Genomic DNA, 23,266 nt, shown 5'->3' with positions numbered 1-23,266 from the left:
GATTTTATAGATCTTCATTAGCTTTATTTTTATAATTACTTTTAATTTGGAAAATGAAAGTAATGCAGCTTTTCCTTAAGTGCAAAGTATTCCTTAAGTGCAAAAATGATGACAATAGTATCTACTTTATAAGGTTACTGCGAGTATCAAATCAGATAACATACGCAAAAGTACTGTGTGAATCTGACACGTTTTCTACATTCAAGTCATCACAAGTTCAGACACTGCTGTTCCTAGATTTTTTTGACAGATTTTAGACGATGTGTGGAAGACATACTGAGTAGAGTTTCTTTCTACAATTTTTGAGTAAAAGTCTTGAATTACAATGGCAAACACATATATAAAAGAAAGTAAAGCAAGGGATATTACTTGAGATTATGAATTTCAACAGATTTAATGACAGATAATTTTAAATTACTTTTGCAGGTTTTGTTTCCAAGTTCTTCATTGACCATACTTAAATCTTTATAATTTCATCCAGCTTTAGTCAGAACATTGCTCAGATATATTTCAGTCACTGTGCAAATTTCATTGTATGTCAAAATCAAATGATAAATAACTTGTAAAGCCTTTAGCCACAGATTTGCAGTTTATGCTGTCATATGACTGTATGTGTGTGAGTGCTAGGAAGCAATTTTTATTTCCTATAATTTATTTTGATAATTATTAAGATAGAACAAAATATCTCCAAATTTTGCAATGGACATTTCTGTATTCCGCTATGCTAGTAACTATGTTATGAAACAACCACAGTCATATAATTTTGGAAAATATTTAGATGTTTGAAATTAAATGGGTTTCTTTAATTTAGGAGCTCTCAGAACATTTATTATGTTGATATGTGTGGTTAATATCAAAAAGATTTCTAGTGAACATAGGTCTTCTCCCCACAAAGTTCCTTCCACCTCTTTCACTTCATGTTGTAAGTAGGTTCCAGCCTCCTGTGTGCTGTGGTAGCCTAAGCTGATCATAGTCATCTTATCTTTCTTGTTTGAGTCATGGAACTAAGTCAATGATTGCATGATATTGCCTTTAGATAGACATTCATTTATAAATGGGCATGGGATTTAATGAAATGTAACAGTTTCCTGAGGTCTTTGTGATTATTTTAATGCTGATAGCTCTCCAGGAAGAGACACTATATACTTTTTGTTCATCTGTTTTTGAATCTTGTTCAGAAGTATGAGACATTTCTCTGACTACTAGCCTGAGGATAGAGGAAAAATCATAGAGAAGTAAACCAAAATGAATTCTTTAGAATTAATTCAACCTTGAAGCTTATCTTTGGACTTCCAGTGTTGTGAGATAATAAATTTCCTTTTATTTAATTCTATTTGATTTATGTTGATGGCTGCCAAATATATTTTACCATTGTGATGTAAAAGGGTAATGAGTTCAAAGTTTTTGACAATGCAATATTGTTGTTTAGACAATCCACTGATAGGGCAAATTTTTGAAAATCTAGTATAGGAAGAAAAGAGTGGTTTATAAAGTGTCAGCTGATCTGGGTTTGAGTGCTTTCTAATTCATTACTAATTTGATTTGGGAGGTAATCTATATATAATATTTCTCTGTAATAAAGTTATGATAATAAAACTCCCCATATTATCATAAAATTGTTGTAAGGATAAGTAAAATATGTAAAATTACCAATAGTGCTTAACAAATAGTATGTGCTCACTAAATTTTGTCTGTTATAATCGTTATTACTATTTTATCATAATTATATATTGCTTACTATAACATATAATAAATATTAATCTGACCAGATCATTAAAGCTATCAAGATGCTTTTCTTGTGTCCTCATTTAATATGTGCTGCTCACATTACAGAAGAGTGAAGCATAACAATAAAAACAACAACAAAAAAATCCCTGAGGGATATTCTAAAGTCTTATAAAATTTAATATTAATCGTTATTAAAAATTTCAATGGGCCTACTTTATGATAAGAAAATTCTCTTAAAATTATCTCTAGCTAGTCTTCAGATATTGAACACAAAATCATAGCATTGTAAAATCTAATGTTAAAAAAGTCTTAATAGAAAGCTTAGAGAGCTTAGCCTGACTGGAGAAATAGACTGTTTAGTACCTCTTACAGAATCTGATTATTTTCAATCTAGAGCATTCACAGGCAATACATTTCCTTATTACGTAACTCTAATTGTTTAAAAAAATTATTTCAAACTATCCTCTGGAGTTCACAGAGAAAAAACATAAATATGTAGCCTATAGGAATATCCAATTGAACCCTTTCCATTTGTGAGACACCAGGCTAATGATTTTAAGTGCATTACTTTAGTTAGATATCTCCAAAGCTCTATCAGATAGATATTATTATCATTTCCATTTTACAACTAAGGAAATGGGGATTTCAAGAGACTCAAATTGCCATAAGGCAAACAGTTAGTAACTTGATTTTAACTCATGTATATGTGCATCTTAAGTATCTGATCTTAATTTACAACCAATGGTGCAATTCATAAATAATTAAACTAATATTTTGAATGCCATTTGAATATTTACTGTTTGCTTTCTTGTGGGGGAAGGAACTATCACTTAGACTCAATTTAAATAAGTGATGAATAAAAATGGAAATTGCAACTTGAACAACTTCACATAGCTAAGACAGTGGAATTGATACTTTACAAAAAGTGATTAGAAACTATATTTCAAGACAAACAAATAACTTCAAAGAAACAGAAAAACAAAAGGCAAAGAGATGAAAAATTAATTATATTAGTTGGTTAATCAATCAGGTGATTACTTTTAATTTCATCTAAACACACAACTGTGAATATGATGTATCACTGATAATGTAAAGAATAGAAATTATTCTCTAACATAAAACCCTATTTCAACCATTTAAATGGATATCTTTCCAAATAATCAATGCCTTTAGTTAATTTTTTAATATATCACACATATTACTGTTAGAATAAATTTATAGAATATTTTTGATATGTTGTTTCACTGAAGGCTTCCTACATGTAGCATCTCATTTAGTTATAACAAACCATTTTACCAATAACAGCTATCCTGACATTTTCCATGTCATGTATAATTATTAAAGTTTTCAATTATAATATGTTTTACAATAAAAGAAAAGGAAGATCTGAGGAACTGTTTTATATAATAGATGCCTCAGAAAGATAACAGGTAAATGCAATAAGTGATTCTGTATTAGCTCCAGGATTGGAAAAACAAAATAAATTTAAAACACAATATTGGAGCAATAAAATAAATTTGTATACAGGATCTAATATGGATAATAGCATGGTATTTATATTAAATATCTTGATTTTGATAGTTATATTGTGGTATATAATAGAAAGATAGTTATATTGTGGTATATAATAGAAATACTAAGACCTCAATCTTAGTAAATACATAGTGAAGTACTAAGGAATAAATGGGTACTATGTTCCTAACTTACACTCAAATGATTTAAAAATATATACACAAAATCATATATTCTTAGAGTGAGGAAGAAAGTGAGAGAAGAGAGAGAACAGAGAGAAAAAAGAATAATGATAAAATAAATGGGAAACATTATAATTAACTGTGGGCTCTGGGTAAAGGATATGATTTATATACACTATTTTTGTAACTTTCCTATAAGTCTAAAATTATATCAATAATTTACATGTGCACACACACACATACAATGAGTTACTCCTGGTATCTTATTATGTATAAAATTAAGCTATCAATGCCTTGCTTCTTACAATATTGTGAGAATTAAATAAAATAACCTACCTAGTCAAATAGTGTTATGTGTTGAAATATCAAGTGTTGTGTATGTTTATTTTACAATCAAATAAATGATTGAATATTTAAGTAATTTATCAAAGAGAACATTGCCAGAAAATAGCACAGCTGTGCCTTAGAATGCATGTTTACCAATCTCATAACCAGTGTAATTATTTTAAAATTTAATTTGATGCTGGAAAATCTGTACACAAAAAGAGTGATATAATTCATTGAAGAGAATGATTTAATCATTTTGTGATGTTCTGCAGATTTTGCTTGATTTATTGCTGTCTAGGTTATTCCAAATAGAATTAGTAAATAATGACAGGTTTCTCAATATTTTAAATCCTTTTGTTAATTCACTAGAACCAATTTTGAATCAATTACCTGAAGATACTACTGGCATTGTGTTACACTTTCCTCCAATTAATGGCATATGTAAAAATAAGAAACAAAAAAAAAATGAGAATAAAATAAAACTGACCAACATAATCTAAAATTCTAGCATGAAATATTTTACTATTATTCTAATTCCTGGTTTTAATTAAAATGAATTTTGTAAGTAAGTTATCTGCAATATAAGAATACTATTTTGTATATAACCAGTCATTTTTATATCTAAAATATAAATATTTACTTCTTGCTATCTAATTCTAGTCTATATTAAATTTTCTCAGATATATGTGCATGCATGTGTGTGTTCATGTGTGTATCATAATGTTTTTCAGTTTTTATAGGATTACTCTACTGTTTCTCGTTACATTTTTCACAGGATGGATTTTTCCTAACTGAAAAATTTACTGATGTAAACCACAGCTTTTCATTAGCATTTTGAAAACAAATTCTTTGAATCAGAGAAAGATAATAAATATTAAATATGTCAGTTTAGGACAAAAAAAAACTAACTAAAAGAGAAACCAAGGAAAATTAGATATATGAGATCACATACAAAAGCAATGAAATCGTAAAGTATAAATTTGATATTATTAAGACTTAAATATACGTCAATTTGCAATTAATCCTTTATAAAAATGAAATATCTATCATATGCTTCACAATCAATACAGAATATGAAGAAATAACATAACTCAGTAAATAAGGGAATAAAGCTTCTAATGCAGACATGAGTGAAAAATGTGATATTTTGTGGGAAAAATGTAAAGTAGAAATTGTGTGTATTGTATTAGGGTTCTCTTAGAAGGACAGAACTAAAATATATATATATATATATATATAAAGTATTAACTTACACAATCAATAGGTCCTATAATAGGCTGTCTGCAAGCTGAGGAGCAAGGAGAGCCAGTCCAAGTCTAAGAACTTGGAGTCTGATATTCCAGGGCAGGAAGCATCCAGCATGGGAGAAAGATGTAGGCTGGGAGGCTAGGCCTGTCTCTCCTTTTCACGTTTTTCTGCCTGGTTTATATTTGCTGGAAGCTGATTAGATTGTGCCCACCAGATTAAGGGTGGATCTGCCTTCCCCAGCACACTGACTCAAATGTTAATCTCTTTTGGCAACACCCACACAGACACACTCAGGATTAATACTTTGTATCACTCAATCCAATCAAGTTGACACTCAGTATTAACCATCACATGTATAGTATGTATGTGTGCGTGCACTATTCAAACAAAAACCTTCTCAATAACAACACTTTATAATATGTCACACTTTATTTTAATGGAATAAATGCTGCTCTTGCCTTCCAAAGATGATTGTTGGTATTGTATGGGTGAAATGACATGAGGCCTATTTTCTTTAAAATATATCAGAAGATTAAATAAACTAAACTTATAAACTAAACAACCTCAAACTAGCAGAAGCTACACAAAATTTGTTGGTCGAGTGGCAGGAAAAATCTGAGAATAACAAATACAAGCAGAACCCAGAAACACTTTTCCAGAATAAAAGAATAAATGGAAATAGTGGGCATTACTCTAAGCATTTATGAGAAAGAGAGAAGGTTGGGGGGCATCCATTAGAGAGCTGGGGAAAGTGAATATAAAACCTATTCTCAGATCCCCAGCCCCTTCTTCTCTGTATTGAATTCTCATACTTATGATTGTCTTTAGAAAATCTAATCATTATGATTGGCTAGAAAAAAAATAAATTAGAACTGCTGCATCTATATATGATCTTCCACATAAAATGCTGAAAACACTGCTGCTAAACATAACAATTTTGGATTTATAAAATATAAAACAAAAGTCTATTTTAAGGCATTAGAAAGCTCATGAAATGAGGAACACAGAGGCAAAGGTTTCGAAGAAGTGAGAACATCAAAGAGGTATGCTGAAATCATGAAGCTACATTGCTCCTGGGAATATTTTCCATTTTTTTCATAGAGACAAAAAATGGTGTATAGAATGAAAATTTGAGTTTTGCCTTACAAATAAATGTCCATGGTTCAAGAAAGTGGAAAAGGTTGGTAATGTGAAAATAAGTAATTCAAAATCTATGCTGTTGGAACGTTAAATTATTTTGAGCCTTAACAAAGTATGATTATGGGGCCTGAGTCACCTGACAAGTATCTGTAACCTAGGCAGTTGTAACCTTTGTCTCTCTAATTATGAATTAGCCTTTTTCCTTACCTACATTATTTTGGAAAATGTTGTAAATGACTAAAGGGTGCCAGGGAAGACTCCTTCCCCCTTCACTGTTGATCTTCATTATATATTAACTTTCATTTTACCCCACTTACGCAATGATTTCATGAATATCACCTTGTCTTAAGATGAAATGTTAAATGCAATCTTTTAAATTAAAAAAAAAGCAAGCTGCAGGGAAAATAAGGCAAACTGTAACTTATTAAATTGTTATATTTCATAAACCAGCCAAGTGTAGAAAATGTATAATACTACTAAATATTTTTGTTTTCTGCCTATGTAAGCAAGACCTTGACTTTTAACTTTAGAGCACTGATCCCATTTCTCTGGAGTATCTTTTTTCCTGATGGGCATCCCCAGCTCTTCTCTTGAATAAATTCTTTAAACCTGGATTATGATTTTGTTTTAATCATTTCAGGTTGACAGTAGTGAACCAAAATCAGAAAAGAATGTGGAGGGCTATGTCTCATAAACAGGTGATTAAAAGGTAGACAGAACCCGGCCTAAACTAACTTTGTCTCTAATTAGATAGAAGTGATTCAGCAACACTTTATTGTTCTAGAACAAGAAAGAGTATATCACCTCCAGGGGAAGACAATATTATCTAGATACCGTATAATGTTGGATATGCAAGGTATATCACTCAAAAAAATGCTAGATATTGCAAAAAGAAGTTCATGTGAATGAAAAGAAATAAAAAGACAAATTAATGGGTAATCCATATATTGGAATAGTAAAAAAAGATTTTAAATAACTTATAATTATGTTCAAAATGTGAAATCAAGGAGGACATAGATAAGAACATGAAAAATCTTATGAGAAAAATGGATTCTATTAAAAGCAATCAGCAAGAAAAATATCTGGAATGACAGAATAAGGACTTGTTAAAGTCTGCTTCTCCATGAAAAAAAAAAAAGAGAGAATATTGAAAAAAAAGAGTAAAAACTGACTTTTCCAGAATTTCAAATTAAAGATTTACAACAATCCAAAAAAAAGTGGTATTAAAAATAAAATGGCTGAATCCTAGTAAGATTAGAAAGCTTTGTGATGTTTAACTTACCCTAAACTCACCTGTCCCCAGTTCTGCAGTAGCCATAAAAAACAAAAGAACAAAAACTTTACAACAATGGTGGTTTTGGAAGACAGCAGCCTGCTAGTCATTGAAGGAGCAGAATGTATTTAAATCGTGATGAAAATGGCCATCTCTCAGATAATTATCACTATTCACCTGTTGGCAGCTCTCTGAAAATGCTCTATTCTCCGAGATTGTTTTTATTTGAGCTTAGAGTTTGCTTTATGCAAACAGTCCTGTCTTCAGTGCCTTTGTAGAAAACAATCAATGACAACTGTTTAACATTTAACCTGCTTGAGGTGGCTATAACAGCTGTTGCTAACAAGATGCTAGTTGAAACACTTGAGAGAAGTAGTAGGAGAATAAGATTTCCATAGAAAGCTTTGTAAAGCTCTGATTTATTCCTGAGAATGTAGAATACTGCATACATGTTCAGGGCTGTGCACATGCCCAGCAAAAGCGTGATTTTTTAAAACTGATGCATAAGAGATGTACATAGTTTTGGGCTACATGTGACAATACATTTATATAAGTCTTAAAGCTCAAATCTTTGTACTTTGGGATATCTATTACCATAAATATTTGTTTTTTCTTTATGCTAGAACTACTCAAATTATTTCCTCTAGCAATTTTGAATTGTATAATAGATAATTAGAATCTATAGTCACCCCACTAAACTAAGTTTTATTTCTTGTATCAAACTATATATTTAAGCCAGTTAAAAAATCTGTAAAACATGTGAAAAGACACATCACCAAAGAAAGTAGACAGTTGGCAAATAAGCATATGAAAGACATTCAGCTTAATATGTCATTTATGGAATTACTGATTTTAAAAACAACAAGATACCTAAACATCTATTAGAACATCTAAAATCCAAAACACTATAATACCAAATACTGAAGAGGATTGAAGCTACAGACATTCTAATTCATTACTGATGGGAATGCAAAATGTTACAGCCACGTTAAGTTGTCAGTTTCTTACAAAGCTAAGCACATCATCATGTGATGTACCATTGGTTCTCATTGTTTTACCCAAATGAGTTGAAAACTGATGTCCACACAAAAACCTGCACATGAAGGTTTATAGCAGTTTAATTGCCAAATGTTGAAAGCAACCAAGATGCTTTTCAATAGGTGAAGGGATCAATAAACTTTGATACATCTATGAAATGAATATAATTGAGCAATAAAAAAATGAGCTACCAAGCCATGAAAATACAATGAGGTACTTTGAATGTATATTTAAAGCCATTAGGTTGGTGGAAAAAGCCAACCTGAAAAGGCTGCAAACTTGGAAATGTAGCAGTGATGGTCACTCCTGTGGCCATCTTGGTTTGGGCTGACTTCTTTACTGCAAACTGTTTTATCAGCAAGGTCTTTATGACCTGTATCTTGTGCCAGCCTTCTCTCTCATCCTGTGATTTAGAATACCTTACCCGTCTGGGAATGCAGCACAGTAGGTCTCAGCCTCATTTCACCCAGCTCCTTTTCAAGATGGAGTTGTTCTGGTGTAAAAGCCTCTGACAAAACAATATGGACAATTATAAGGTCAGTGATTGCTAGAGCTTGAGGGGAGAAAAAGAGATAAATAGGTGAAACACAGAGGATTTTTAGGATAATGAAAGGATTCAATTCTGTATGATACTGTCATGGTAGATACATGTATATTAACCATGTTTTCTAGTTTTTGAGTCTGATATTTTGACATCTGGGGTCTTGCTGACTAGGACAGTACTGCTCCTCTTAGGGTTAACAGATTCCTAGAGAGAGTAAGGAATTCTCCTGTGTGTCTGTGCTTCATATGTGAACTAACCAATTCAGAGCCCATATTCCCCACCCACTAGCTTTATTGGGCTATTACATTTGTGACACTAGTTCCCTTCCCTGACATCAGATCCCTTCCCTAGGCATCAGACACCTATATACCTGAGATACTGGTGAAATTATTTAAACTATCCAATCTTAAACCTCATTATCCTGTTTATACTGCCTCCCCCATTTCTTCCCACAAAAATCATAAGACTTTCAAGCAGTTTGCCTAGCTTTCCCTCTCTGCCTGCAACTGACTTTGCTGTTCTCCCCTGTGACCATACCTTGCTTACCTTCTATTCTTAGAAATAGACAATCTAAGAAATGGGAGAAAATATTTGCAATTAATATCTTCAATAAAGAACTTGTATGCAGGAAATAAAAGACCACTTACAACTCAAAGTTTAAGACAAATAGTCCAATTGTAAAAGGGCAAAGCATTTAAATAGAAGTATTTTTCAAAGTAGACAAACAAATGGCCAATAAACACATGGGAAATGCAAATCATTAGTCATTAGGGAAATGCAAACTAAAATCATATTGAGGTATCATTTCATATCCAGTTGGATAGCTAAAATCAACGACTATATAGAAAATAACATGTTTTGGAAAGGATATAGAAATATTAGGTCTGGAGCAGTGGCTCATGCCTATAATCCTAGCACTTTCGGAGGCTGAGGCAGGCAGATTGCCTGAGCTCAGGGGTTCAAGACCAGCCTGGGAAACGTATGAAACTGCCTCTACTAAAATACAAAAAATTAGCCGAGTGTGATGCTGTATGCCTATAGTCCCAGATACTTGGGAGGCTGAGGCAGGACAACTGCTTGAACCCAAGAGGCAGAGGTTGCAGTGAGCCGAGATAGCACCACTGCAGTCCAGCCTGGGCAACAGAGTGAGACTGTCTCCAAAAAAAAAAAAAAGAAAAGAAATATCAAACTATATGTCATTACTAGTGGCATAGTAACATGTTAACAGCCATTTTGGAAAAGAGTTTTGCAGTTCTTCACACTGTTAAAAATACAGTAAGCATACTACTCACCAGTTGCAGTCTGAGGTATATATCCAAGAGTACTGAAAATATATATTCAAAGAAGAACTTGCACACAAATGTTGATAACAGCATTAGGCATAATGCTGAAAAGTGAAATGTTCCAAATGTCCACTAACTGTTAAATAAGTATAATGTGATATATCCAAACACTGAAATATTATTCAACAATAAAAAAGAAGGAATTGTTGATACATACTGAAACAAAAATGAACCTCGGAAATATGTACACTGTATTGTACAGTTTAAAAGGATAAATTTGTGGTATGTGAATTATATCTAAAAGCTGTTATTAAAAAGAGCATCAAATAAGAATTCTAGAAGTAAAAATGGCAATGACTAAAATTTTAAAATAGATCATGTTTAATAGTCATTTATTGAAAAATTTTCCTACTGAAATGGCCTCGTTGTCTGGAGTGATACCTGAGGTTCAATGTTCCACAACCATGGAGAAAAAGGACGTGGACACACAAGAGTAAGGTAAAGAGTAGAAGTTTAATAGGCAAAAGAAAGAAAAGAACTCCCTCCTGCAGAGAGAGGGGTCCTGAACGGGTTGCCGGTTTCGGTTTCGGGGTGAAATGCAGGGGGTTTTAGAGATAAGCTTGAGGAGGCGGTGTCTGGTTTACATGGGGCGCGAAAGATTGGTCAGATCAGGTGTGTTCTTTGCATGAGGAGCGAAATACTGGTTAGGACTAGGTGTGCCATTTGCATAGGGCATGAATTTCTGGCCTCCCCCAGCCTACACTTTTATTATGCAGATGGGTTCGCTGCCTGGCTGGTACCATGTTGCCCATTCCTTTACCGTACACGTGGTAACAAAAAAGGAAAGATGGAGCCTCCATGTTGGACGTGCCTGGCCGCCAGGTAGCTCCTTTCTATTGGCGCAGCTGCCGCATTCCCTCATGCAAGCTTCCAGCTTCCCTATGTTCACATTTCCATTTTTCAGGCTGCTCTTTGTTAGGAAAAAATAAAAAAAAAAAGTGCTTGGGCTGCTTTTAGTTAGAAGGGAATTGTTGCCAAGGACTCTTTTGCTTTCACCATCTCCCAAAATAATTTATTTCTATCTCCTGTACCGCTATGAGATCAGGAACTAGACAATACCTAAAATTCTCCCACCCCCTCCCCTGCCTTTTTTCTTTCAAAGCTCTACTGGTGTTCTTTAAATTAGGCCAAAGAAATGTAAATCATAAGGATTAAAAAGGAAAAAAAAACCTGTGGCTATTATCATAAAACATGATTATTACATAGTAAGATAAAATAATCTGTAGTCAGACAATTAAAACTAAATCAGTGCAAATGTCATATGGATGAGTGGTTGAGAATTAAGAGGGGATAAAAATAAGAGAATAGAGAGGAGAACATGAAAAATAAGTTCATTAGTTCCTTTAGGTAGTATGTGAGAATAAATACAACATTTTAAACTGACAAATTAATGAGTAATCATATTCAATAGAATAGCATCAAACTATTATTTGCTAAACAGAATCAGGAGGAGAAAACAAGCAGAGAGAAAGGAACAAGATATAATAAGAAAATTTTATTGTTGATCATAATAGGTAAACAAGAGATATGGCAAAAACCGGTTAAATGCGTGTGTTTATTTGTGAGTGTATATGTGTGTGTGTGTGGGAGGTGACTATATTGTTAGGATACATTATATGATATTAGGATAAAATATATGTCAGGAGATAAGTAATATTATATATAGACATTAGGATACATGCATATAATATTAGGATAAAAGTAGCCATGATAACAAAAATATAAAAGGTCTTATATTTAGAAATACAAGCAAACAATAAATAAAAGATATGACATGACATAGATAACATGTTTTTAATTTATATACATTATTTTAGATTTACTTTTTATTTGCAAACCCATACATTAAAAATAAGAAAATAATATGACAGAATTTAAAACCAACTTTTAATTCATATCAAGAAATGTAAATTGACTTAACAGGAAAAAAATTTTGAATGAATTACAAAGTCAAATTTAATTGTATGTTAAATATAAGAGACATATCTAAAGCAAAAAACTCAGAAATAATATGCATAAAAAGATGGGCAAAGATATGTCAGACAATTGAAAATTAGAATGAAGACAAGATCATGATATTTGGATCACTAAAGGTAGAATTAGACCCACAAAAAATAATTTAAAAGTTTGAGAGGACATTTTATATTGATATGATAGTTATGAACTGCACAGCAAATAGTGATTTTACAAGGCAGAAATTACAACACTGCCAAACTACAGAAGACACTCTGTAACACAATCATCACTGAAAGGATGTTCTCAAGGAACCTGGATTCCTTGAGAAAATGGCTGATTCTAGGTCTGGGAATACAAAAAAATCTAGATCACCCTGCAACATTTTCTCAGATGAGAAAAAAATGAAACTTTCAAAAGTTAACAGGGTCATGTCAAGTAGACACAGTGGAACTTTATTAATAAAGTATTGATTGAAAAAATTATTTGGAAAAAGTGAGGATTAAGTATAACAATAATTCTAATGAACTGACATACATAGAAGTATGAATGAAAATTACTGAATCTATATGATACTCAGAAAAAAAAGCAAAAGAGCAGGAAAAACGGTATGTCACTATTTAAGATGACTATTAAAATATCTTCTTAATAAAAACAATATCTAAAGGAAAAGTACTAAGTATTTATTCTGGCTTTCCGGTAGGAACTTCACTGCAGTATAACTGAATTCCTATATCAAAGAAGCATCAAATATTCTGATACCATTTTATGTATAATGATATGCATAATAATACCATTCCTTCAAAGCATGTGGATCAAAGAGCTTATAGTTATGAGTTCTAGTTTAAATTGTAAGGTTGGCAATACTCATTTAATCTGTTCCCACCATCAGAGACTTCCCAATTGCAATACCTTTTCTTCATCCCTGCTAACCTGTGCCTACTATTTTTCTTTCTCTCTTTAAGGAGGGGGGGGATTACAAAACCGTGGATCCACATAGGCATCTAAGAGCTAACTACTTAGACAATTAACTGGTTTTTGTCTTACTTCTAAAAGATGAAATATCAGCAAAGAAAAACATTCAATAATAAAATTTTAAAGTATAAATACATTTGGAAAGTTGGGAAATACTCTATTAGAATGTAAATGGCCAGAAAAAGAGGTCTGTACTGATATTTCTATTCTAAAATGAATTTATTTTCACTAATATTAAAAAACAATAAAGACTATATTTTTAATGAATTTAAAGGTATTATGTTTTCTCTCTTTTACCCATGTCAGTCATTGATGTATTTCCCAAATTGCTATTCTCCTCAACTGTTAGATAAATATCCCTACCTTTTAAAGCTGTATATAACAGCTAGAAATTCTCCCCAGGTAAGATCTGACTAAAATGAGCTTAAGATAAAAGAAGCATATTGGAATTTTGTTTCCCACATGCCTCACTGTTATGAACAACTAGGAGAACTGATTTAACGAGAAGAAAAAAACTTAGGCAAATTAAACATAGTGAATATCAGTCTAGTAAAAATAAGACAGGCAAATCGATAATGACAGAAGTTGAGGCAGTCAGCTACTTTTAATGGCGAATTTAGGACCAAGTCAAAGTGTTGAGAAGACTAATGAACCTTAATGCAAATCATACAATAGAGTGAGAGTTGCAAAACATGTGCAATTAGCACACATGTTGGGGACATCAGTCTGAGATTCCTAAATATAATATGAAGCTGTCATCAACAGAAGATTGGAAACTGGACTTGAATGCCCAGGTATGCAGCTAAATCATCATTTCAAAACAAACAAACAAACCCCATCAGGTGGAAAGTAACCCAATCAGGCAAAATCTTGTATCTCTCTATCCAGGATCGTCACAGAATAAAATTATATGTAAAAATCAATCACTTGACTCAGAACTGTGTTTTTAACAGTATGTGTCTCATACAAGGATAGATTGACAGTTGCCATGCTGAATTTACAAAAGGAAATAGAAGTTGATCATATTAACTATGAAGCCTCTATTTAAATAATAATTACATGTGGGTGTCTTTAGTGACAACCCTCATCCTTAGTAAAATTGGTTTAGTTTTGTTACTTCATCCAGTGACCACAAGATCCAACTAGCTTCTTCAGACCCTCTCTCCACCACTGCTTTTTGACCCTCTGAACATTTCATAGGCTTGTGAATATACTATATTGTTTGATTAGTAAGCGTACTCTAAGTTGTAAAAGACAAATTTGAACTAATTTAAGTTAAAAGAAGATAGGATCATATTAAAGGATCAATAGAGTGGAAGTGAGGAATCTGGGACTGAATGCAATTGTCTCAATTCTGTGAAAACTATGAGGCTGGAAACATGAAATTACAGTTATTTCTGGACTCACACAGTCTCAGCTTCATCTCCTCTGAAAAACCTCAGGGAAAAATCTCTGATTAGCTTTGAGTGAAGAAATAACTAAGAAAAAAAGAATTTACAAGTTTGTTTTCAAGAAATGCGAGATTGTCAGACTTAGAAGGACTAAATAATGAAATAGAAAACACAAGATGTATTTCAATGTTTTAAAAAACACATTATTACCAAAATTATAAAGCTTGCTGTTAGTCTATTCAAGTTTGAAAAAAATTCTTATGGGAGTTAGGAGCGATGATATACTCCTGTAATCCCAGCTACCCAGAAGGCTAAGGCAGGAAGGTCACTTCAACTCAGGAGTTTGAGGTTGCAGTAAGCTATGATCATCCCACTGTACTGCAGCCTGAGCAACAGAGTAAAACCCTAACTCATAAACAAAATCTGATGATTATTATATTTACAAAGGAGGTGATATGTCTTCAGATATCAGCATTTAAAAAGTCAGTGATAAAATACTTTCCTTGGAGAGTCAGTAACGTTATAGGAAAGGCTCAGAAATCAGTTTGGGAGCTGAAAAAAAAAAAAAAACCTGTTATGTTTGGAATATCTCAGAATGTAAAGTGCACCCTATCCACCTACTACCAAGGGACATGCTATTCACACTTATTCCTAATGTTGGCAGAAAATGTGTTAGTTTTGCTCCCACGTTCTCTAGTTTTCAAGTTTCTGTCCCTAAAACATAGTTTAATCCCGTAAGTTTGTTCTGTAATTTTGTATATAAAAATCATTAATTTTATACTTTATTTGATCAATTTTATTTGCATAGGTGTGACGAAAGGTGTTAATTCACAGAAATCTTTTTCTTTTTTTGCTTAGCAAAATTAGAGCCATATCCTATTAGGGTTCAGAAATTAAACCTGTCTAGAGAACTCATATGATCCCTATGCTTATAACTCTACCCTATATGTCAGAAATATTTTCTTTTTGTGATTATTGGCTCATCAACCGAGGTCAGGAACAAAGAACAATTCCATTCACTTCATTTGGGTTATACTGTAGTAGCTGTAATTTTATGAAACTTACGAACACTCTAGCAGAGTTTTCTTCCTATCCCATTTGCTGTGGTTTGAGTTTGTCACACCAAAGCTCATGTTCAAATTTAATTCCCAACGTGGTGGTGTTGGGAGGTTGGGCCTAGTGGAAGGTATTTGAATCATGGAGGTGAATCCTGCGTGAGTGGCTTGGTGTGTTCTTAACGGTAAGTGAGTTCTTACTCTGGAGAGAAAAGATCAGTTCTCTCAGGAGCAGATTAATTCCTATAAAAGTGCATTGTTATAAAGCAAGTTTCCTCCTCCTGTTCGGTCCTGTTTCTTTACATTTGTTCATTTCTCCTCTGACCTTATCTGTCATGTCACAGTGCAGCACAGAAACCCTCACCAGAAGTGAGGGCCATGCTTTTGAACTTCCCAGACTGTCAAACCATGAGCTAAATAAATTTCTTTTCATTATAAATTACCCAGACTTAGGTATTCTGTTACAGCAACACAAAATGGACAAAGACACATTATATCTTATTCTTTTCCATTGCAGACCAGTCATTTTGTAGGTTAATTTAGGCCTACAACTTTGTTTTATCAATGGCTTGTCAGCATTCAAACTTACTGTTACTTCTTGACTTCACTAATTTTTTGTTTCTCTGGGACATTTCTCAGAGGCCTGACACATGGCAGTGAAGATACCTCTTTGAGATCCTGATTTAAATTGTTTTGGATATATATATATCCAGGGATTGTTAGATCACATAATAATACTATTTGAATTTTATGAGGGAATTCCATACTTATTTTTATAGCTACTCTGCCATTTTACATTCCTACGAACAGTGTAAAAAGGTTTCAATTTTTCTGCAACCTGAATTACACGAATCACAGTTATTACCTTTTTAAAAAATTAAAAACCATCCTAACAAGTGTGAGGTGATATCATTTGATCTGTATTTTCCTTATGACTAATGCTGTTGAGTACATTTTTATAAACCTATTGACCATTTGTATTCCTTATCAGATATACAGTTTGTAAATTTGTTCTATCAATCCATAGTTTGCTTTTTCACTCTGTTGATTGTGTCCTTTGATGTGGAAAAGCTTTTAAATTTGACATAGTCCCATTTTACTTTTTCTTTTGTTTCTTATTGCTTTTAGTGTCATATCTATGAAATCATCACTGAGTTCAATGTCATGATGATTTTTCCCTAGGTTTTTTCTATGATTTTTACATATTTATGTCTTCAGCTTAAGTCCATAATTATTTAAGTTGACTTTGTGTGTGGCATAAGATAGGGGTTCAATTTCTTTTCTTTGAGTGTGAATATCCAGTTTTCCAGACATCATTTGCCTGAAGAATTTTCTTGTCTTTATTGTACATTCTTGTTTTTTTGTTGAAGTTCAGTTGACTGTATGTGTGTGGGTTTATTTCTTGGTTATTTCTATTTCAATTATAGCTATTTCTATATCAATTATATGTCAATTATACCTCAATATAGCTAAAAACTGTTACTTGATTAATACATCTCTCATTTCATGGTAGATTTGTTTGTCTTTAGTAAATGCGCAGATTATGAGCAGAAATATGTGATTAACATACCTCAAAGTTTTCAGAGAGAGAGAGAATGGCAGACAGACAGGCAGAGAGGAAGAGAGAGAGCAGATCATGCATGTGTGCGTTAGAAAATTGGTCATAGATCCAAAAGTAGTACAATTATAAACAGACCAATATAAAATATTAATGGAGGCCGGGCATGGTGGCTCATGCATGTAATCCCAGCACTTTAGGAGGCCAAGGCAGCCTGATCACTTGGGGTCATGAGTTCGAGACCAGCCTGGCCAAAATGGTGAAACCTCATCTTTACTAATAATACAAAAATTACCCAGCCGTGGTGGTGTGCACCTGTAATCCCAGGTACTCAGGAGGCTGAGTCATGAGAATTGCTTGAACCCAAGAAGCAGAGGTTGCAGTGAGCTGAGATCATGCCACTGCACTCCAGCCTGGGTGACAGAGTGAGACTCTGCCTCAAAAATAAATAAATTAAAATAAATTAAAAAATAAAATTTTAATGACCTTTCTATTGCTGATATTTTTTTTTCATTTACACACAGCTGAGTTACTAACATCAGACTTAACTACAATCATGAATCAAAAAAGCACAACATGCACAAAATCACTGCTTGGCTGTGGCAAAGATCTTGAAGATACACATCCCGTTCTCCATTATAGCAAGTACTTTGTATACCTGTATGTATACATATATTTAATTATCTGAGCTCTGCTTGGCAATAAAATTATAACATACTGAACATAGAGGTACAACAATCCTCAAGAAAAATAAATATATAATTTAATAATCCATAAAATATAACTGGATAATTTTTATTTTATGCTACCAATTGACACCATCCCATAGGCTGTAAAATCAGATCTCCAAATATTTGTCACCAATTGAATGGCCATGCACAAATCAGAAACAGGTACAGAACCAGAACTAGAGTTTGCTAAGAAAACTAGACTCAGTCTGGAAAAAGAATTAGAAAACGTTAGAACTCTTTGAGTCAAAAACTAATAACCACATGGGACTGTTTTGTATCTTGGCTGTATCAATGTCAGTATACTTACTGTGATATACACTACAGTTTTGAAAGAGGTTATCTTTGAGAGAAATTGAATAAAGGGAACATGGGCTCTTTGTGTTATATCTTACAACTATAAATGAATCTACAATGATCTCAAAATAAAACTTTAACTTAAAAGGTAAACAATCAACAATCAGCCACAAAGGCAGAGATAGTAAAACTGTACTACTACTGTGTGTGTCAGAAAAAGGATCCATCCTATAAACAGCTTCCAAGGTGTTCTTCTTGGTTATCACAAGTTATTCAGCTCTTGGTAGCCAGTCCCTCTCACCATGTCATGGTAGAAACTATGGCTGTGAGAAATAAATAGACAATAGGAAAAAAAAAAAAAAAAGCACAACAAAAATGTTGGGTTCTGTCTTCCACTTAGTATGTAGAAAGCTGGAAAGAACACTGAATCCACTCTTAAAAGCAAAAATAATGCCAGATAATCTGCAAGTTTGTTATTTTTCTAAGGTCACAGATTAACAATCTAAAATCTAAGTGAAGACTGGCGTTTCCAATGAGACAAGGGAGATGAGAACTTGCTTACTTGTGTCTAACTCCAGCAGGTAAAAGAAATTCCATTAAAAATTTTAACATATTGCTAAAGACTGAATGAAAACTAGTGAGAAAAATAGAAACTGATGGTCACATAAACAAGGGAAATTTACATCTATTCATAGACTCTTTTTCATATACCAAAACAAGTGCTGACAAATAAGATTGACAAGATTCCTAAGAAGGCCTCCCTTGTCATGTAGAACTTGGAAAAGAGAAATAACAGCTGCTATAGGATAGGTATGAAACTCTGTCTCGGTTCTTTCTCCTTATCTCATTTATTTCCAAAAACTTTGAGCTGCTTAAAGAAGACCACCAAAAGTTACTCTTGTGAAAACCTATTGCGGCTTAGGGAAGAGAATAGCCAAAAACATTAAAATAAAAGACCTTAGCCAGGGACGAGGGTACATCTGTTCTGTAGTTGCTCCTGCCCACCAGCCCCTCCCAGGTCCCCTGTCTGGCCATCCTGCAGGAGCATATGCACAGAGCAGCCTCTGCTACTCAGCCTGGGTGTTTTGCTTCACCTGATTATGTTCCCAGTGTCCTGGGAGTACTTCAGATCCCCCAATGCATCCAGAACTTGACTTGGAGGGTCCAGAGGATGAAGCCACCAGTCAATCGTGGAGGCCCAGAACTGCTAAGCTCAGGAATACCAACCTGGTATCTGTGGCTGGCACTTAAGCAGGAAAGGACCCCACACTCTCACAGCACTAAGAGGTGTAAGATGCATGGGTTCCTAAGTTGGAGTGGAAGCGGGGCATGCCTCTCCTCACAAGTCCTGCCAGGAAAGGGTGTGGCCTGTTTCCCTGACTTGACCTCTGCCCAAGGAGCCCCATTGCCCAGATACCTAACAACAACAACAAAAAAATGCAGGTGCACTGCCAGTGATTGGAGGGGAATCCCCCCAGGCCCAGGAGCAGACTAGGTGAAGGGGTCATCTTGCTTTCCACAGCATAGCAGAGCATGGATGCAAATGAATCTATGGATGAGGATGGATGAGGAAATAGAGAAGCTGTCAGGTAAGAGCCTACCAAACACCCGTTACTCTTAAGTGCCATCTACTGGATCACAGCCCAAACTACAACACCAAAAATATTTTGCTAATATATCTCCCTGTGAAACCAAAGGTAAGAATTCAGCCACTAATAAAGACCCTGTATAGAGCTTTGTCCCTCTGAAAACATCCAGAAATAAAGCTAATTGACTATACTCAACTTAGACCATAGTTAGAAAAAATCCAACCCTTCCAGATTAGAAAGAATCAGCACAAGAACTCTGACAATGAAAAAAAAAAAAAACAGAATGTCCCCTTACCTTCAAATGGATCCATTAACTCCTCAGCAATGGTTCTTAACTAGTCTGAAATGACTAAAATGACAGACATAGAATTCAGAATATAGATGACAAAGAAGCTTATTGAGATTAAGAAGGAAGTTGAAACACAATAGAAGGAATCTAAGGAATACAGTAAAACAATCCAATAACTGAAATGCAATATAACCATGTTAAAGAAGCAAACCAAATTTTTAGAGTTGAAAAATTCACTACAAAAATTTCATAGTGTAATCAAAAGTATTAAGAACAGAATAGAACAAGATGAGAAAAGAATATCAGAGCTCAAAGCTCAGTTCTTTGAATCAATTCAGTCAGACAAAATAAAAATATTTAAAAATGAATGAAACTTTCCTAAAATATGAGGTTATGTAAAGAGACCAAACCTATGACACATGGTATTCCTGAGAGAGAAGGAGAAATAATAAGAAACTTGGAAAATATTTTTAAAGAGATAGTTAACAAAATACTCCCTAATTTCACTGGAGTTTGACATGTAAATTCAAGAAATACTGAGAACCCTGGCTAGATACTATAAAAGATGACCAACCCCAAGGTACATAGTCATCAGATTCACTAAGGTCAATTCAAAAGAATAAAGCTTAAAATCAGCTAAAGAGAAAGATCAGGTCATATAAAGAGGGACCCTCCATCAGGCTGGCAGCAGACTTCTCAGCAGAAAACTTACAATCCAGAAGAGATTAGGTGCCCATTTTCAGCATCTTTAAAGAAAAGAAATTCCACACCAAGAATTTCATATCAGCCAAACTAAGCTTGATAATTGAAAGAGAAATAAAATGCTTCTTAGATAGGCAAATGCTGAAGGAGTTCCTTTCAACTAGATCAGTTTTACAAGAGGACCTTAAGGGAGTGCTAAATATCAAATTAAAATAATGACACCTTCTACCACAAAAACACACTTAAGCACATAGCCCACAGGCAGTATAAAGCTAATACACAACCAAGTCTACATAACGACCAACTAAAAATGCAATAACATGATGAAAATCTCACACATCCATACTAATCCTGAATGCAAATGGACTAAATGCCCCCACTTAAAATACATAGAGTGGCAAACTGTAAAAAAAACAAAAACAAAAACAAGATTCAACCATCTGCTGTCTTCAAGAGACCCATCTCACATATAGCAACATCCACAGACTCAAAGTAAAGGGCTGGAAAAAGATCTATCATGCAAACAGAAAATTAAAAAGAACAGGAATCGTTCTTAGATAGAATAGATTTTAAAATGATAAAAAATAAGGACAAAAAACCATTATATAATGATAAAGGGTACGATCCAAAAAGAGGACTTAACTGTCCTAAATATATACATACTCAACAGTAGAGCACCCAGATTCATAAAACAAGTTGTTCTTGGCCTCTGAGAAGACTTAGCAGCCACACAATACTAGTGGAGACTTCAACAGCCCACTAACCATGTTAAACAGATCACTGAGGCAGAAAACTAAGAAACTCTGGACTTAAACTCAACACAGGATCAATTCGACCTAATAGACATCTACACAACTCTCCACTGGGAAATCACAAAATATTCATTTTTCTTATCTGCACACAAAACGTATTTTAAGATTGAACACATATTTGATCACAAAGCAAATCTCAATAAATACAAAAAATTTTAAATCATAGCAAGTACACTCTAGGACCATAGTACAATAAAAATAGTAATCATTAGGACATCTCCCAAAACTGCACAAATGTATGGAATTTAACTGCCCTGATCCTGAATAACTCTTAGGGAACTTCAAAATTAAGAAAGAAATCAAGAAATTTTTTTTTAATTAATGAGAACAAAGATACAACATACCGGAATCTCTGGGACACAGCTAAACCATGTTAAAAGGAAAGTTTATAGCACTAAATGCTCATATTAGAAAGTTAGAAAGATCTCAAAATAACTTAATATCACACCTAAAGTATCTAGAAAACAAAAAGCAAACCAACCCCAAAGCTAGCAGGAGAAAAATAACTAAACTTAGAGATGAAATGAAAAAAATTGAGATGCAAACAACAATACAAAAGATGGATTAAACCAAGAGTTGTTCCTTCAAAAAAAAAATGAAAGCTAGATTAACAAAAAAAGAAGAGATCCAAATAGTGCAATCTGAAATGACAAAGATGACATTACAACTCATACCAGAAAACTACAACAGATCTTCAGAGAATACTGCAAACTACTCTATACACATAAATTGTAAAATTTAGAGGAAATGAATAAATTCCTGGAAAAAATACCATCTCCCAAGATTGCATGAGGAAGAGATTAAAACCCTTAATAGACCAATATTGAGTTCTGAAATTGAATTAATAATGAACAACCTACCAAACGAACAAACAAAAATCTATTAAACAGATGGATTTACAGCCAAATTCTATCAGGCTTACAAGAACTTATACCAATGCTTTGAAACTATTCCAAAAAATCAAGGAGGAGGGGCTTCTCCCTAAGTCAATATATGAAGCCAGCCTCAACCTGATACCAATATCTGGCAGAGACCCAACAAAAAAAGGAAACCTCAGGCCCATATCCCTGATGTACCTAAACACAAAAATCCTCAATAAAATACTAGCAAAATGAATCCAGCAGCAGACCAGAAAGTTAAAACACCATAATCAAGTAAACTTTATTCCTCATTCAACATATGTAAATCAATAAATGTAATTCACCGCATATACAAATCAAAAGCAAAAATGATATAATCATCTCAATAGATGTAGAAATAACTTCTGATAAAATCCAATATACCTTCACGATAAAAACCCTCAACCGACTAGGCATCCAAGGAACATATCTCAAAAAAATAAGTCATCTATGACACATCCACACTCAAAATCATTTTGAATAGGTAAAAGCTGGAAACATTCCCCTTGAGAACTGGAACAAGATAAGGATGCTCATTCTCACCACTCCAATCAACATAATACTCAATATTTTAGTTAGCGCAGTCAAGCAAGTGAAAGAAACAAAAGGCATCCAAACAGGAAAAAAAGAACTCAAATTATCTTTCTTCACTGATAGTATGATTCTATAGCCAGAATACCCTA

At 33.5% G+C, this 23,266-nt stretch overlaps 1 long non-coding RNA gene across 2 annotated transcripts in view; it reads left to right on the top strand.

Annotated features, from left to right (window-relative positions):
* The window catches only part of LOC134737921 (uncharacterized), a 159,473-nt gene that overhangs the window by 615 nt on the left and 135,592 nt on the right, over positions 1–23,266 (top strand). The gene's annotated exons all lie outside the window — the stretch shown is intronic.

This window comes from Pongo pygmaeus, chromosome 13 (assembly GCF_028885625.2).
Source record: "Pongo pygmaeus isolate AG05252 chromosome 13, NHGRI_mPonPyg2-v2.0_pri, whole genome shotgun sequence".
Classification (NCBI taxonomy): Eukaryota; Metazoa; Chordata; class Mammalia; order Primates; family Hominidae; genus Pongo; species Pongo pygmaeus.
The sequence above is the reverse complement of the archived record's forward strand: the minus strand, read 5'-3'. Positions and strand labels throughout refer to the sequence as shown.